The following is a 6,121-nucleotide window of genomic DNA, read 5'->3' on the forward strand; positions in this document are numbered from 1 at the left end:
TTTTAGTTCTAGGTTTTCATATGTTTAAACTAATCTAGGAAGGAAATAAACAGCAAATGTGCCACTGAAGACAGCAGGTTGGGTGATGCCCTAACACTGTCTCTTAGAAATTTTACGTGAAATTGAGGCAAGAGCTGACTCCTCAAACCACTAATTTCAGATGTAAGCTTTCTTTACTCCACATCTCACAAAATATTCAAGCTAGTTTTGCCAGAAAAAAAACAGAAATCTAAACATGTGTATGAAAAAAAGAAAGATAAAATTCTTAGAAAACATATTGTAGTCTCACACTAAGCCCTAAGATGCACAAAGCTATTTAAGATAATTGACTTCAAGAATTAATCAACAAATGGGAGTTTGAGTGATAAAAGATGATTGTTTGCAATGAAAGGAATTCTCTTATCCATGAATGCAGTCAAACAACACCGATCTTTGTCATTTATCCAGCTCTAGGTCATAGATGTGTCCCAGGATAAAACTCCCTCAGCATAGGTGCAGCCTACAAACCATGGTGAAAGAGAAATGAAATCACCAATCCTGCACAGTAAGCCTGAAAAGAAAAGCCAGTTTCTCCCTGTTTTGTTCCCAGGAAGCATGGGACACCACAGGAACAGAAAGAAAGACAGGACAACTGTCAAGTTTATACAGGCACATTTGTGGCACCTTATGGCCACTGTTCCAACCAGAACAGCCACTTACACTACATTCCTTATGTATAAGGCATTCCTTCAGGCTCTACACTCCATACTTTGCTTTGCATTTCTACTTTCTGAAGGTGTCTCCCCTTTCTACCCAGTGCCTTCACATCTGGAATCATCTCATCTGCATGACCACATCACAAGAAATGTCTGATGGAGACTTTGGATGGTCTCAGTTCCTTCTTTAGGAGAGACTCCCTCCACATCACTACCATGATTCCCTGCACTGCAGCCTGAAAGGAAGTGACACATCATTACACATCCAATCAACTTCCCCAAGTCCCATCTGAGAAGTGGGATCTGATGAGTTATTGCGTTTGAAGATCTCCACTTTAATTTTCCTTTAAATACAATGTTTTTCTCAAAAGAAAAAAAGATTATGAGAAGAGTAGGTGGTATTTAAGAAAGCTTAATATTCTAACAGTATATTTCAAACATCAATGTTTGTTCTTACTACCCACTATTTGCATCTTTGTGTTCATCTTTGTCTTTCACAGTGTGTGTGTGTGGCTGTATGGGTGCATACACACTCTTGTTATTTCCTATATTTTCATTCTCCTTGTCCCTTTCTCTTTTACCCATGACCTGCTGAGCACTGTAGTCAGCTAATTCCAGGGTTAATGGATTCATTTTCCACACTCACAAAGACTACGCTTCCTGACATCTAGTAACACACCACTTCCTAGGGATGAGATAAGAAACCCAATACTCCTGAATTGAATGAATCTTACATAGGCCAGCATCTTTATTAAAGGAATCATCCTCTTCATCTGGGGGGTCTTACAGACAAGTATTTAAAAATTTAGAAGCAAATTAGAATCTTAGAAATAAAATTATTCTCAAACATCCATTAAATTATCAAAGAAGAAACTAGTCATCTTGCCAGATATATCAAGTAATATTTTTAGTCACTAATGGAACTTAAGATTATTTGTTGAAAGAATTATGATTTATAAATGTCATTATTATATTATACTATTTTAAAAGTCAACTAATTACTCCAAAAGGATGGCAAAGTCTAGATAGTATAGCAGCAGCATGTTCTCTCTCTTTTTTTTTTAGCAGCATGTTTTCTTAAATAAAACAAAGACTATTAGTTTTGACACTCTTTCTGCTAGAGTACTAGTTAATGCAGCATTTGTATAGCAGTGAAGATACACTACCAAAAATATACATATATGTATGGTGTGTGTGTGTGTGTCTGTATGTGTGTGTGTGTAGTTATTGTTGACTGTTTGAATTTTACTAATAAAAACACTACTGAAAATAGCCTGCTTTTGGCTTGACTTATATTAGAAAAAGTGATCTACAAGAATCCCCTGTCCTTCTTTCTATGTAAATGTATACATATACAAATATACATTTTTATGTTGGTTTTTTTCCCTCTTAAATCTTTATAAAGCCTTTCCTTCTATGTGCCAGGTACTTGCATATACAATAATCCCAATGAAATCCTATGAAGCAGGCTTTATTATTCCTATTTTAATTGATGAGAATGATGAAACTTGGAATATGTAGAAAACTTGTCAAAGGTCTCACATCAGGTGAGTGGTAGAATGGGGCCCCAAATTCATGTCTTATGAATCCAAATCCTTATTTTTTTCCACCATGTATGTTATCTAATCATATACATGTAGGTATTTTATTTTGTGAAATGAAAAAGGAAGAGAAAATGGTCTCTGGAAAATCCAAACATAGGGGTCTTTCCTTTCTCCTTCTGTGTCCCTAACTCCCCTTTTCTGGCTATATCATCTTGGCACTGCAGAATATTAACAATGTCCAGGAAAATTCAGGGAAGTAGAAGATGAGAAATGAGGATTCTCCTATATTATTAAATACATTCACGATTACTCCATTTGACTGGCAGATACAAAGAGGCTTCTCTGTGACATCCATCACACTGCCTATGACTGCCCCATGCTTGGTCTCAATGACAAATGCTTGAAGTTAATCATCTGTTTGCCTCTCCCTTTCCTTTGAAGACATTGATCAAGCTGTGTTGGCAGAGCCATGATGAAATATCAGGCTCTGGGAAATGCTGACCTGGCTTTGAATCTACCATTATTTGAGCATAAGTCTTGAGGGACATCTGTCATTTTTCTCTGGCATTAACTGTCTTCTTCAGTTTGAGGCCATATGTGTTTTAGTCAGAGTGGTAGATTCTATGAATGTGTATCATGAAGTTCATGACTGGCATTGTGCTATTATTGTTGTATGCTAACAATAATATCATTTAAATAACCAAAGGTCACAGAACCATAACATTGTAGGACTTTGGAGGTAGAAGTTTATTCATGCTCTGTTACCTAAACAATGAAACAGAACTCTTTTAAACTTCTTAATATGTTATAACATCTTCCACTAAATAGAAAGAATCACAAAGATTATTCCACATATAATAGTTTGAGTTTCAAATACTTCTTAAAGTAATATTTTTCTAAACTCTTAATAGTTGTTGGTATACTAAATAGTTGTTAATAAAATAACTATTTTCTCTCTTTTATAGGACCAAGTACATGGAGAACTGAGTCCCATGCCATTAAGCCAAAACATTTAGAATGTAGAAAAATTTACAGTGGACTCATAAAAAAGAGAGAGCTTTAATAAATTATATACACTAAAAAGAAAAATGCCAGAAGTCACCTAGATGCTAGATCTGTGTAGACTCTCCTCAACTCTCAAATGTTCAACTCTAATTTGTTTCAAGTAAAATCTTAAAATGTGAAAATCCTATTAGAAATACTACTTAGGAAATAAAAATACTGCTTAGGGTCAAAGAGTAGATTGAAAAAGGCAGTTACCCATAAAACGGCAGAGTTATTATACTTACATACTCAGGAGAGTCCCAGATGCTAGAACTGTAGGGCAGTTAGGAAGAAAGGAAAGAAAATGTCCTTGCTTTTATATTTGGGGTACAGAGCCATTCTTAGTAAAGTAATAAGATAATAATAATAATGTTAAATTAATTAATCAAAAAACGTAGCCGGTAAGTAGTATTTCTCCCAGTGACCTTCTTCATGTATCTCTCTAACCACTTTCCTGTTGTTCAGTGCCATCATGTTCCTCTCACACAAGTCAGCTCCCAAACTATTTAATGATGACAACTTAAGTAATAATCTGGCTCTAAATATACATTAAATTTTGTGAATAAAGAACTTGTGGCTGCTTGTCAATCCAGCAAAATGTAACTTATTCTAACCACTACTTTGACTGAGGCTATATTTCTCCTAAGTGCAATGAGAAGACTCATTCATTATACAATAGCTAAAAGTTCAGATACTGTCATCTTCTCTAAATATGTATTTAACATTTCTATGACTTAGGTTTAGAGGAATAGATGAAATAAAATGTTGATATGTGTCTTACCACTTAATCATTCTGGGGCACCTGGGTGGCTCAGTCAGTTAAGCATCTGACTCTTGATTTCAGCTCAGGTCATAATCTCACAGTTCCTAGGATGGAGCCCCACAACAGGCTCTAAACTGACAGTGTGGAGCCTACTTGGGATTCTCTCTCCCTCTCTCTCTTCCCCCTCCCCTGCTCATGCTCTCTCTCTCAAAATAAAAAAATAAACATTAAAAATAGTTCTAAAATTATTTCCTATCATAATTATAATGAACTTTATTTTTTTATTTTTTAATTTTATTCTTGAGAGACAGAGAGAGAGAGACAGAGAGAGCATGAGTGGGGAGGGGCAGAGCAAGAGAGAGATACAGAATTTGAAGCAGAAGCTGGGTCCAGACTCTGAGCTGCGAGCACAGAGCCTGATGCGGGGCTCAAACTCACTAGCCATGAGATCATGACCTGAGCTGAAGTCAGACGCTTAACCAACTGAGGCCCCTGGACACCCCATTATAATGAACTCTAAAGGACATTACTGAAGAGTCTTAAGTCAAGTAGTGACAACATCCAGTGATATTTTTTTAAAAAACTATATAAAGAATTAAACAATGATCACATGACAATGTGCTATTAAATTTCATTTAGAAGAAAACAATATGCTAGCATATTCAAGAAAAGAATAAGAAAGAGAACAACAATGAGATGATATTTGTCTTATATGGCATTAAAATTATTCTAAAATTTTAAAATGGATAACATACTCAAATGCATATTCTCTACTTTTTGTTCTGAAACAAATTATACTTGTTTATGTATAATTACATTTCAATATATAACTACCTCACTCTTTTGCATAGTATATAATTCAATTAATTACCTTTTACAATAAATTTCACTTAAAAATATTAAAAAGTAGTAAGCATACAGGGGCACCTGGGTGGCTTAGTTGGTTGAGCAACCGACTTCGGCTCAGGTCATGATCTCATGGTTTATGAGATTGAGCCCCGCATCCGGCTCTGTGCTGACAGCTCAGAGCCTGGAGCCTGCTTTGGATCCCGTGTCTCCTTCTCTCTCTGCCCCTCCCCCATTCATGTTCTGTCTCTCTCTGTCTCAGAAATAAATAAACATTCAAAAAAATTTTTTTAAATTAAAAAGTAAGCATACAATAGTTATTATACTATTGTGCTAGATATAAAAACTAAAGAACAGAATTTTGTGTCTGGTATGGTAACATGACTCCTGTCCAAATCAACCCTCTGGTTCACACTAAAAATTGTAAACTCTGGGCAAACTCTAAAAAAAACAACTACTTAAGGGTTTCAAAAAATAAACAAAAGCAGGCATACAATGGAAGGTAGTCGAATTGAGAAATAACCAGAATCTCCCTCCTCGGTGTCTTTGTGGCTTTTCCCTGAAGGTAGAAGGGACAGTGCAGGCAATTAAATAAGGGGAAGAATAGTGACATATTTGTCGATTGGGAAAACAAAATAAAGACATTCTCAGAAAAAACAAAAGAATGAAGGAAGATTTGTCTCCAGCAGACCTGCACAAGAAATGCACTACTGTCGACCAAAATTCCAACATAGGAGGCTCCTGAATTTCTCTCGTCACATAGATGCACTGAATATACTGCTTTACATGGAGCGATTCCCTCTGAAAGAAATCCAGAAACTAGTCGAGTGACTCCTATACATCAGATGACTCAGAAAATACCCATGTCAAAACTGGTAGAAAAGGCTGGGAAACACTCTCAATAAAAACCTCACCCTTGGTATGGCACCAAACAATCGGGAGAGAGCCCCCAACTACCACCTTCTTCCTAAGGAGCAAAGGGTTTACACCACACCTGTAGTGCTCCAACTTTTAACACTACCACTGTCAAGATGAACTACCAAATTGCCCAGTTCTGAAAACCAATAGCGCTTGTGTTCATGAGTTGCACAAGGCTATAGCAAACAAGGAAGTAATACTAAACAGGTGATTGAAGACAGGTGATTGAAGGGGAATATATATCCCCCCAGGCTCAGCACAGAGACAGAAAGCAAAAATATCTATCTTAAGTCCTTCCCTGGAAAGAGTTT

This window comes from Neofelis nebulosa, chromosome 6 (assembly GCF_028018385.1).
Source record: "Neofelis nebulosa isolate mNeoNeb1 chromosome 6, mNeoNeb1.pri, whole genome shotgun sequence".
Taxonomy (NCBI): domain Eukaryota; kingdom Metazoa; phylum Chordata; class Mammalia; order Carnivora; family Felidae; genus Neofelis; species Neofelis nebulosa.